Consider the following 12,666-nt stretch of genomic DNA (forward strand, 5'->3'; position numbering starts at 1 on the left):
AGCGTTGGGGGCAAAGTGCCTTTCGCGAGCACCTATTTGCACGCACACCCTAACCCACTTAAACACGCACACCTTACCGATAGACACGCGTAACACCCACACCCCACCTCTCATTCCCATCCCTTTCTCGTCCTCCTCGCACAGTTGAGATGACCAATAAGCCACGTGCGCTGTCGAAGCCAAGATGCACGCGGTCGCACATTCGACCACGCGCGGCCTCTGACCTACCCGATCGCCCCCAGATCTCGGAAGCTGCGGCGATTGGGGAGGTGGGGGAGCATCGATAGTTGCTTGGACGGATGGGTGGGTGGGTGACCCGTTCACGAAAAAAAGTCCCGTGGGGCCACGTGAAAGTGGCAGACAAAATCCACACGGCTCTAACTCCACCGCTGAAGCTTCTATTCTCAATCCGCTAAATGTTGCGACCGGTGAGTTGACGTACGGTCCATCCTCGCGACTCGCACGCAGTCTCGCACACATCTCGCTCGCACACTGTGTGTGCAGACTGTTGGGGCAAGTGCTGTTCGCGGTCATGTGGTAGCACACCACGCCACACAGCCGCCTTTGTCTCCCCAGTGCTGATATTTACGCATCAGCTCCAGGTACTCACTTTGAGACTGGATCGACGGTAGGTGTGATGTTAATCGCCGCTGATGGTAGTTCGATTTCCTAGCCGTGGTCTGAAATCGAACTCGTGCAGCTGAGTTCGTAGCTTGGAGCCACTGGTCCACCACCACCGCTCCCCATACGTGACACGCACGCACATACACGCAAACTGTATCACTCAGTCAAAGACAAATACAAAGATCCCCCGTATAGCCTTAACAGACTGTAGGGACAAGTGCTGTTATAGGGAGCACCTATGAAGGCTCGCACGGCACACAGCGGGTGGGTGACCAACAACACGCCCGGTCGCCTTTGTCTCCCCAGTGGCGATGTTTACACATCGCACCAGGTACTCATTTGAGGCTGAGTCGACCTAGGGGAGGCCCAGGTACCGGTTCAGATAATCGTCACTGGTGTTGGCCGTGAGCGGGAATCGAACCCGGGCTCGTAGCGCAGCGCGCTAACCGCTCCCCACAACTCACAACAAACTCTGGACACACACACACATGCACTCACACGCATGCACTCACACGCACGATAACATCACACCGCTCTCATGCACAGTCTCTCTCACACACACACGCGCGCTCTCTCATACTCACATCCCCCCAAACACGTGGCTTTGTGGTGTGGCCAGCACCACGCCCAGTTCCTCCCAAGTGCGGGCCGCTGTTGACACACCGCGCCGGGTACGAACACATTTTTTTTTTAGAGGCTTAAGGCAGGGCAAGGGTTCCGGTTAAGTTTTCAGTAGCCACCGATGCTAGCTCTGACCGGGATTCCAACTCAGGTTTGCTGAGGTCGTAGTGCAGTGCGCTACCGGCTCCCTGAAACACCAGACGCGCGCGTGCGAGTACACACACACACGACAAATGTCCCCCGTATAGGCTTAACAACCTGCTGGGGCAAGTGCCGCTAAGCACCAGGCACTTATTTGAGGTTGAGTCGACCCAGGGCGGAGGGCCAGGACCGGTTCAAATATCCACCACTGTTGTTGATGGCGAGCGGGAATCGAACTCGGGTCACTGTGGCTCTCGTAGCGCAGCAACGCGACCCGTTGCGCTACCGCTCCCCGCACGCAAAGGACACACACACACAGGTGCCAACACCCTCCACATCCGTGACCACCCACGTAACCACAATCGTGGCAGGCCGCCTCCGTGGCCATGGCCTGCAACTCGGATGCGAACTCACTCCACCCAAGTGTGAGCTCTGCCTGGTGTCTCAGCACAGGGAGGAGATCGACAGAGAAGGACAAGGAGCAAGGGGGAGCCCTGGGGAGAAGTGGGAGCAGGAGAGAGCAGGGGCAAGCCGAATGCAGAGCATGGAGAACAATGGAGAGCACGGAGAACAATGGAGAGAAGAGAGAACAATGGAGAGCAGGGAACACAATGGAGAGCAGGGTAAACAATGGAGAACAATGGAGAGCAGGGAGAACAATGGAGAGCAGGGAGAACAATGGAGAGCAGGGAACACAATGGAGAGCAGGGTAAACAATGGAGAACAATGGAGAGCACGGAGAACAATGGAGAGCAGGGAAAACAATGGAGAGCAGGGAACACAATGGAGAGCAGGGTAAACAATGGAGAACAATGGAGAGCACGGAGAACAATGGAGAGAAGAGAGAACAATGGAGAGCAGGGAACACAATGGAGAGCAGGGTAAACAATGGAGAACAATGGAGAGCAGGGAGAACAATGGAGAGCAGGGAGAACAATGGAGAGCAGGGAACACAATGGAGAGCAGGGTAAACAATGGAGAACAATGGAGAGCACGGAGAACAATGGAGAGAAGAGAGAACAATGGAGAGCAGGGAACACAATGGAGAGCAGGGTAAACAATGGAGAACAATGGAGAGCAGGGAGAACAATGAAGAGCAGGGAGAACAATGGAGAGCAGGGAGAACAATGGAGAGCAGGGAGAACAATGGAGAGCATGGAGAACAATGTAGAGGATTGAGAACAATGGAGAGGATGGAAAACAATAGGGAGCAGGGAGTACAATGGAGAGCATGGGGAACAATAGGGAGCAGGGAGTACAATAGGGAGCAGGGAGTACAATGGAGATGAGGGAGTACAATGGAGAGCCCGTGATAACAATGGAGAGCAGGAAGAACAATGGAGAGCAGGGAGAACAATGGAGAACAATGGAGAGCATGAGGACAAGGGGGAGCAGGAGAATACGGGGGGAGCAATGAGATTCGGGGGCAGCAGAGGGGGCTGAAGCATGAGGTGGGGGGAGGGGGAGCAGGGGGAGCGATGGGAGCAGGCAGGTTCCCTCCGCGACCCGAATCGTTCCTCCTCCTCATCCATTCGCCTCGCACTCAACAACAACAACAGCGGCAGCGGCGGCGGGCGGGGCGAGCACATGCGCGCGTGTGCACGTGGTGGAGTGTGTGCGTGTGCGGTGCGTGAACGTGTCAGTGTGTGTGTGGAGGGGAGCGGTGGTGTAGGGGGTTAGCGCGCGCTGCTGCGCTACGAACCTGGCGACCCGAGTTCGATTCCCGCTCACGGCAATCAACACCAGTGTGACGATTATCTGAACCGGTCCTGGGTCTCCCCTAGGTCGACTCGGCCTCAAATGAGTAGCTGGCACGGTGTGTAAACATCGCCACCGGGGAGACAAAGGCGGCCGGGCGTGGTGTTGGCACGCTCACCCCCTCGTGTGCCGTGCCGGCCTTCATAGGTGCTCGCTAACAGCACTTGCCCCAACAGTCTGTTAAGGCTACACGGGGGATCTTTGTCTTTGTGTGTACGCGTGTGTACGTGTTTGTGTGTACACACCAGTTTTACCCTGTACGTGTATGTGCGCACGTGTATGTGTGTTGATATGCGCACACGTGTGTGGGTGTACGTGTGTGCGGGTACACGTGTGTTACTGTATTACACACTGCGGTGAGAGGGACATGGAGTAGGGGAGGGGTGGGACGGCGGTTGTGGGGGGGGACGTGGGTGGGTGGGAAGAGGCACGGAGGCACGGGGAGCGGAGGGAGGGAGGAGGTGGCGGACAGAGGCACAGAGGCAGGGGAGAGACACTGAGACACGGGGCTAGGGGCTGGCTGGTTCCTCCCGCGGGAGACGTGGAGACACACGAGGAGGGAGCGGACCTCGCGAGACGCAAGAGACAAATGGAGCGGACACGATCGTGGGCAGACACCGGAGGGGCAGGCAGACACGGCGACACGAAGGGGGTGGCCAACGAGAGACGCTGAAGGATTTGCCCAGACCCCCCCCAACACCCCCCATCCCCATCTCTCCCTCCCGCCCCTCTCCTCCCCCGGGCGCCCATCACCGCGGCAGCATGGGGAGGGGGGGGCCGCAGCGAGGATGGAGGGGTGGGGTTAGGGGTGTGGGGATGGAGGGTGCGGGTAAGCGTAGGGGCGGGGGAGGGATCGGGGCTTGGGGAAAGGGGTGAGGGCGCAAGGCCTCTCCTCTGCACCAGGATTCGCGCTGAGCCGTGCCCCAGTCCGTGCCTCCCTCTGTCTCACCCATGTCTTCCCGTGTCTCCCTCCTGTCCGCGTCTCTCCCCATGTCTACGTGTCTCCCTCTGTCTCACCCATGTCTCCGTCTCTCCCACTGTCTCCGTGTCTCCCCATGTCTCACCCGTGTCTCCCCATGTCTCACCCGTGTCTCACCCATGTCTCCTCCCGTCCACGTCTCTCCCACTGTCTCTTTTTTTTACGATCAGTGGAAACAAGAAGATGCTCGGTGTAGTCGGCACTTTGCTTCGTTCATCATTTCGTAATTTTTTGTGCGGGTCTCTTTTCCTGTCTCACCCATGTCTCCCACTCCCTCCTGTCCGTTGTCCGCGTCTCTCTCCCCTTGTCTCACCCCCCCCCCCCCCCGTCTTTCTCTGTCTCTCTGTCTCGCCCTGCTCGTGTTTCACCCACCCCCACCACCACCCACCCCACTCCCGTGTTCCCGTCTCGCTGTGTGTCCCCTTCTGTCTCGCCGCTGTCTGTCTCCCCCTGCCCCTCGCCGCCAGAAACCACGCACGTCTAAAGTCCGCGGTGCTCTGGGCTCCTCGGCCACTGCCCCTCTCCTCTCTCTCTCTCTACGTGTCCTCCCTCCCATCATCGCGTCTCGTGTCCTCATCTCGCTGGCCATCGTCACAGTCGTCGGCAACATCATCATCAGCAGCATCATCGCTCTGGTACCCTCGTCTCGCTCACACAGCAACAGCATCAATCATCATCAGCAGCAACATCAGCAGCAGCAACATCATCAGCAGCAGCAGCAACATTATCATTCGCATGGCCCTCGTGGCCCCGTCTCGCCACTCCGCGCCCCCCTGGAGAGAGAGAGAGAGAGGCGGAGGGGGGGGGATCACGTACCACCACCACCTCCTCCTGCTGCTGCTGCTTCTCCACCCGCGGCTACTCGGGGCTTCATCTGGAGCCACGGGCGGCGCGAGAAGGCGACGCTGTGGAGCTTCTAGGAGCGAGGCGGCGGCGGCGGTGGCGGCAGCGAGGAGACGTTGAGAGGTAGAGAGAGAGGAGGAGGAGGTCGTGGAGGAGGAGGAGCGCTGAGCGGAGCTCGGAGGAGCGCAGAGCGGAGCCTCTGACGTCAGCGCGCGGGGACTTCCGACTCCCTCCGAGGGAGCGAGCGGGGGCCCCGTGCCACCCTGCACGGGAGGGAGCGAGAGGGAGGGAGGGAGAGACGTGGGGCGGCGGGCGGGGTGTCGGCGGCGATACGCGGGGACAGGGAGACGTGTGGGGAGAGGGAGAGATACAGAGAGGGGAGTGGGGGGGGGTGTACGCGGAGAGAGAAAGAGAGCGGTACATGGGGAGGGAGAGAGAGAGAGTGGGAGGGAGAGAGAGATACACAGGGATGGGGAGACATGGGGAGAGAGAGAGAGCTAACGAGGGGTACACGCGGGAGAGAGAGAGAGAGGGGGGGCATGAGGGATACACGGGGATGGTGAGACACAGAGAGGGTGAGGAAGAGATACTGAGAGAGGGGGGTAACGTGGGAGAGAGAGAGTGGGAGGGAGGGAGGGAGAAATACACGGGGATGGGGAGACGTCGAGGGCGAGACAGAGAGAGGGGTGCACGGGAAAAGATGAGAGAGAGATGCATGGGGATGAGCAGACATGGGGAGAGGCAGAGATGGCGATAGTCGAAGAGAGAGGGGGGGGGGAGAGATACGTGGGATGGGGACACAGGAGATGTGCAGGGAGGTACACGAGGAAGGGAGGGACGGAGAGGGAGAGAGATGCATGGGGATGGGAATGCATAGCGAGATGCAGAGATACAGAGAGAGATACAGACAGAGAGGGAGGCAGACCGAGATGGGCACAAGAAGAATAAGAAGAGAGATACACGGGGAGAGAGAGGGGTACAGGTACAGCGAGGGGGTACATATGGAGGGAGAGAGCTCCACGGGGAGAGAGAGAAAGAGTGGGATATATGGGGAGAGTAAACGAGAGAGAGAGCGAGGAGCGAGAGGGTTAGAGGGGTGCGCAGGGGGGAGGGAGAGGGAGAAACACACGGAAGGGCGATGCTGGGATGACCATGGGGAGAGAGATACACAGAAGCACATACGGCACACAGAGACACACAGAGACACATACTGTGTATAGTTCGATATACAGAGATGCAACGCATAGATTCCCACATACACTGAGATTAACATGCAGATATGTATATGCAATAGATAGCGGTTCACGTACACACTACTGATTACACATCGAGGCACACGTATTCTGAAACAAAGCTGCGTTCGTATTGGTATTTGCACATGTGTAGACTGGACGTACACAAACGTGCATACCCACATAGAAACAAAGACGAAGATCCCCCGTGTAGCCTTTAACAACCTGTTCGGGGCAAGTGCTGTTAGCGAGCATCTCTGAAGGCCGGCATGGCACACGTGGTGTCGCAGTGGTTAGTAGCGCACCGCGCTACGAACTCGGCAACCAAAGTTGGACAGGAATGATGACAATACGAACAACCTTTCGCAGTGTCGAATACATCGGTACGGGGAAGACAAAGGCGTTCGTGCGTGGGATTGCCCGCACCAACTCGTGTGCCGTGGTTCTCACATGGGTACAGACGCGCACAAAGGCAAAGGCCACCCGTGTAGCCTTAACAGACTGCTGGGGCAAGTGCTGTTAGCGAGCGCCTATGAAGGCCGGCACGGCACACGAGGGGGTGTGTGGCCAGCACCGCGCCCGGCCGCCTGTTTGCACACACTGCTCCAGCACGTGCACATTTAAGGCTGAATCGACCCAGGGCGGGCCCAGAACGGGTTCAAATATTCGCTGTCACGGCCATCGCGTCGTGAGCGGGAATCGAACTCGGAACGGGCTTCTCGCTCCGCGGCGCGGTGCGCTAACCGCTGCGCCACCGCTCCTGAACACACTCGTTGCTTTAGCGCAGACACGCACCGCCGTGGGCAATGGAGAATGCCCACGTGACCCGACACGAACCCAACCTCGTCAGCTCTCGGAAGCTAAGCGGGGTTTGATCCTGGATAGCGCGTGGATGGGCAAACAGCGCGCCAGCAGTCGGAGCCGGCGGGCGGGCGTTGTTGCGTAGTCCTGCACCCTGCGCGCCCTTCACCCAGCAGCACTGACCAGCGCGGTGAAGTATGGTCAAAATACCCACCACGCCCTGCACCCCCCCCCCCCGCCCCCCCCCCCCCACGGCACGGCGTGGGGAGGCCCGACTCATCCAGCAGCGGATTGACACACGGGACTCTACAAAATAGCCACAGGTAATCACAAATACCGCCCCTCCCCCCCGCGCCCCCTCCACCCTGCCCCCCACCGCCCAGGTGAAGTGGACACCCAGGTAGGCGCAGACACCCCCCCCCACCCCGCCCCCTCACCCCCACCCCCCTCAGCCACCTGGGGGGGGGTGAGGGGGGTCATCCAACCAGGGGGTCAGCTATCTAGGGGTTCACTCAACCGAGTGGTTCGGGGTCTATGAAAACCAAAGGGGTCATCTAGACGGTCATGCGGTCACACAAGGGGTCAGCAGGTCACGTGGTCATCCAACCTAAGCTAAGGGGGGTGGGGGGTGGAGCTTGAAGGACATCTAGCGGCGGAGAGAGGGACGGGGAGGGGTCACCAGGTGTCCATGGGGTGGGTTTACGAGGACTGTGAGGGTCACGTGTGTAGGGGTCGGTAGGTCACCGAGTGTGGGAGGGTGGGGTCACCAGGTGTAGGTGTAGCCGGGGGTGTCTGGTCGCCTGCTGTAGTGTGGGAGGAATGGGATCGCCGGCTGCAAGGAGGGAGAACCGTGGCAAGATCTAAGGTCGTCAGGTGTAAGCCAATGAGTGCGGGGATCACGAGTACATACGCGTCCTCTGCACGCTGCTCGAGAAAACCCTGGAAGACGCGGCGATGAGGGAGTCGCGAAATCTCGAGGAATCGTGAGAGAGCTCAACACTGGAGCCTCGCTGCCTTGGGCTGTGTGTGTGTGTGAGACACAGGCTCTGTGTGTGTGTGAGACACGGGCTGTGTGTGTGTGTGTGAGACACGGGCTGTGTGTGTGTGTGAGACACAGGCTCTGTGTGTGTGTGAGACACGGGCTGTGTGTGTGTGTGTGAGACACAGGCTCTGTGTGTGTGTGAGACACGAGCTGTGTGTGTGTGTGTGAGACACAGGCTCTGTGTGTGTGTGAGACACGGGCTGTGTGTGTGTGAGAGACACAGGCTCTGTGTGTGTGTGAGACACGAGCTGTGTGTGTGTGTGTGAGACACGAGCTGTGTGTGTGTGTGAGACACAGGCTCTGTGTGTGTGTGAGACACGGGCTGTGTGTGTGTGTGTGTGAGACACAGGCTCTGTGTGTGTAAGATACGGGCTGTGTGTGTGTGTGAGACACGGGCTGTGTGTGTGTGTGAGACACGGGCTGTGTGTGTGTGTAAGATACGGGCTGTGTGTGTGTGAGACACGGGCTGTGTGTGTGTGTGAGACACGGGCTGTGTGTGTGTGTGAGACCCGGGCTGTGTGTGTGTGAGACGCGAGCTGTGTGTGTGTGTGTGAGACACGAGCTGTGTGTGTGTGTGTGAGACACGGGCTGTGTGTGTGTGTGAGACCCGGGCTGTGTGTGTGTGAGACACGAGCTGTGTGTGTGTGTGTGAGACACGGGCTGTGTGTGTGTGTGAGACACGGGCTGTGTGTGTGTGTGTGAGACACGGGCTGTTTGTGTGTGTGAGACACGGGCTGTGTGTGTGTGTGAGACCCGGGCTGTGTGTGTGTGAGACACGAGCTGTGTGTGTGTGTGTGAGACACGGGCTGTGTGTGTGTGTGTGAGACACGGGCTGTGTGTGTGTGTGAGACACGGGCTGTGTGTGTGTGTGAGACACGGGCTGTGTGTGTGTGTGAGACACGGGCTGTTTGTGTGTGTGAGACACGGGCTGTGTGTGTGTGAGACACGAGCTGTGTGTGTGTGTGTGTGAGACACGGGCTGTGTGTGTGTGTGAGACACGGGCTGTGTGTGTGTAAGATGCGGGCTGTGTGTGTGTGTGAGACCCGGGCTGTGTGTGTGTGAGACACGAGCTGTGTGTGTGTGTGTGAGACACGGGCTGTGTGTGTGTGTGAGACACGGGCTGTGTGTGTGTGTGTGAGACACGGGCTGTTTGTGTGTGTGAGACACGGGCTGTGTGTGTGTGTGAGACCCGGGCTGTGTGTGTGTGAGACACGAGCTGTGTGTGTGTGTGTGAGACACGGGCTGTGTGTGTGTGTGTGAGACACGGGCTGTGTGTGTGTGTGAGACACGGGCTGTGTGTGTGTGTGAGACACGGGCTGTGTGTGTGTGTGAGACACGGGCTGTGTGTGTGTGAGACCCGGGCTGTGTGTGTGTGAGACACGAGCTGTGTGTGTGTGTGTGTGAGACACGGGCTGTGTGTGTGTGTGAGACACGGGCTGTGTGTGTGTAAGATGCGGGCTGTGTGTGTGTGAGACACGGGCTGTGTGTGTGTGTGAGACACGGGCTGTGTGTGTGAGACACGGGCTGTGTGTGTGTGAGACACGGGCTGTGTGTGTGTGACACGGGCTGTGTGTGTGTGTGAGACACGGGCTGTGTGTGTGTAAGATACGGGCTGTGTGTGTGTGTGAGACACGGGCTGTGTGTGTGTGTGTGAGACACGAGCTGTGTGTGTGTGTGTGAGACGCGAGCTGTGTGTGTGTGAGACACAGGCTCTGTGTGTGTGTGAGACACGGGCTGTGTGTGTGTGTGTGTGAGACACGGGCTGTGTGTGTGTAAGATACGGGCTGTGTGTGTGTGTGAGACACGGGCTGTGTGTGTGTGTGTGAGACACGGGCTGTGTGTGTGTGTGAGACACGGGCTGTTTGTGTGTGTGAGACACGGGCTGTGTGTGTGTGTGAGACACGGGCTGTGTGTGTGTGAGACCCGGGCTGTGTGTGTGTGAGACACGAGCTGTGTGTGTGTGTGTGAGACACGAGCTGTGTGTGTGTGTGAGACACGGGCTGTGTGTGTGTGTGTGTGAGACACAGGCTCTGTGTGTGTAAGATACGGGCTGTGTGTGTGTGTGAGACACGGGCTGTGTGTGTGTGTGAGACACGGGCTGTGTGTGTGTGTAAGATACGGGCTGTGTGTGTGTGAGACACGGGCTGTGTGTGTGTGTGAGACACGGGCTGTGTGTGTGTGTGAGACCCGGGCTGTGTGTGTGTGAGACGCGAGCTGTGTGTGTGTGTGTGAGACACGAGCTGTGTGTGTGTGTGTGAGACACGGGCTGTGTGTGTGTGTGAGACCCGGGCTGTGTGTGTGTGAGACACGAGCTGTGTGTGTGTGTGTGAGACACGGGCTGTGTGTGTGTGTGAGACACGGGCTGTGTGTGTGTGTGTGAGACACGGGCTGTTTGTGTGTGTGAGACACGGGCTGTGTGTGTGTGTGAGACCCGGGCTGTGTGTGTGTGAGACACGAGCTGTGTGTGTGTGTGTGAGACACGGGCTGTGTGTGTGTGTGTGAGACACGGGCTGTGTGTGTGTGTGAGACACGGGCTGTGTGTGTGTGTGAGACACGGGCTGTGTGTGTGTGTGAGACACGGGCTGTTTGTGTGTGTGAGACACGGGCTGTGTGTGTGTGTGAGACACGGGCTGTGTGTGTGTGAGACCCGGGCTGTGTGTGTGTGAGACACGAGCTGTGTGTGTGTGTGTGTGAGACACGGGCTGTGTGTGTGTGTGAGACACGGGCTGTGTGTGTGTAAGATGCGGGCTGTGTGTGTGTGAGACACGGGCTGTGTGTGTGTGAGACACGGGCTGTGTGTGTGTGACACGGGCTGTGTGTGTGTGTGAGACACGGGCTGTGTGTGTGTAAGATACGGGCTGTGTGTGTGTGTGAGACACGGGCTGTGTGTGTGTGTGTGAGACACGAGCTGTGTGTGTGTGTGTGAGACGCGAGCTGTGTGTGTGTGAGACACAGGCTCTGTGTGTGTGTGAGACACGGGCTGTGTGTGTGTGTGTGTGAGACACGGGCTGTGTGTGTGTAAGATACGGGCTGTGTGTGTGTGTGAGACACGGGCTGTGTGTGTGTGTGTGAGACACGGGCTGTGTGTGTGTGTGAGACACGGGCTGTTTGTGTGTGTGAGACACGGGCTGTGTGTGTGTGTGAGACACGGGCTGTGTGTGTGTGAGACCCGGGCTGTGTGTGTGTGAGACACGAGCTGTGTGTGTGTGTGTGAGACACGAGCTGTGTGTGTGTGTGAGACACGGGCTGTGTGTGTGTGAGACACGGGCTGTGTGTGTGTGTGAGACACGGGCTGTGTGTGTGTGTGAGACACGGGCTGTGTGTGTGTGAGACACGGGCTGTGTGTGTGTGTGAGACACGGGCTGTGTGTGTGTGTGAGACACGGGCTGTGTGTGTGTGACACGGGCTGTGTGTGTGTGTGAGACACGGGCTGTGTGTGTGTGTGTGAGACACGAGCTGTGTGTGTGTGTGTGAGACGCGAGCTGTGTGTGTGTGTGAGACACAGGCTCTGTGTGTGTGTGAGACACGGGCTGTGTGTGTGTGTGTGAGACACGGGCTGTGTGTGTGTGAGACACGGGCTGTGTGTGTGTGTGAGACACGGGCTGTGTGTGTGTGTGAGACACGGGCTGTGTGTGTGTGACACGGGCTGTGTGTGTGTGTGAGACACGGGCTGTGTGTGTGTGTGTGAGACACGAGCTGTGTGTGTGTGTGAGACACGGGCTGTGTGTGTGTGAGACACGGGCTGTGTGTGTGTGTGAGACACGGGCTGTGTGTGTGTGTGAGACACGGGCTGTGTGTGTGTGACACGGGCTGTGTGTGTGTGTGAGACACGGGCTGTGTGTGTGTGTGTGAGACACGAGCTGTGTGTGTGTGTGTGAGACGCGAGCTGTGTGTGTGTGAGACACAGGCTCTGTGTGTGTGTGAGACACGGGCTGTGTGTGTGTGTGTGAGACACGGGCTGTGTGTGTGTGAGACACGGGCTGTGTGTGTGTGTGAGACACGGGCTGTGTGTGTGTGTGAGACACGGGCTGTGTGTGTGTGACACGGGCTGTGTGTGTGTGTGAGACACGGGCTGTGTGTGTGTGTGTGAGACACGAGCTGTGTGTGTGTGTGTGAGACGCGAGCTGTGTGTGTGTGAGACACAGGCTCTGTGTGTGTGTGAGACACGGGCTGTGTGTGTGTGTGTGAGACACGGGCTGTGTGTGTGTAAGATACGGGCTGTGTGTGTGTGTGAGACACGGGCTGTGTGTGTGTGTGAGACACGGGCTGTGTGTGTGTGTAAGATACGGGCTGTGTGTGTGTGAGACACGGGCTGTGTGTGTGTGTGAGACACGGGCTGTTTGTGTGTGTGAGACACGGGCTGTGTGTGTGTGTGAGACACGGGCTGTGTGTGTGTGAGACCCGGGCTGTGTGTGTGTGAGACACGAGCTGTGTGTGTGTGTGTGAGACACGAGCTGTGTGTGTGTGTGTGAGACACGGGCTGTGTGTGTGTGTGTGTGAGACACGGGCTGTGTGTGTGTAAGATGCGGGCTGTGTGTGTGTGAGACCCGGGCTGTGTGTGTGTGAGACACGAGCTGTGTGTGTGTGTGTGAGACACGGGCTGTGTGTGTGTGTGAGACACGGGC

General features: G+C 58.5%; 1 protein-coding gene across 1 annotated transcript in view; it reads right to left on the bottom strand.

Moving 5' to 3' along the window:
* Positions 1-5,071, bottom strand: part of LOC144947016 (nucleolar protein 4-like) — a 28,973-nt gene extending 23,902 nt beyond the window's left edge. The window contains exon 1 of the mRNA XM_078876142.1: positions 4,940-5,071. The gene's annotated coding sequence lies outside the window, so the exon portion shown is untranslated. The remainder of the gene's footprint in view (positions 1-4,939) is intronic.
* Positions 5,072-12,666: the final 7,595 nt, after the last annotated feature.

This window comes from Lampetra fluviatilis, chromosome 2 (assembly GCF_964198595.1).
Source record: "Lampetra fluviatilis chromosome 2, kcLamFluv1.1, whole genome shotgun sequence".
Taxonomy (NCBI): domain Eukaryota; kingdom Metazoa; phylum Chordata; class Hyperoartia; order Petromyzontiformes; family Petromyzontidae; genus Lampetra; species Lampetra fluviatilis.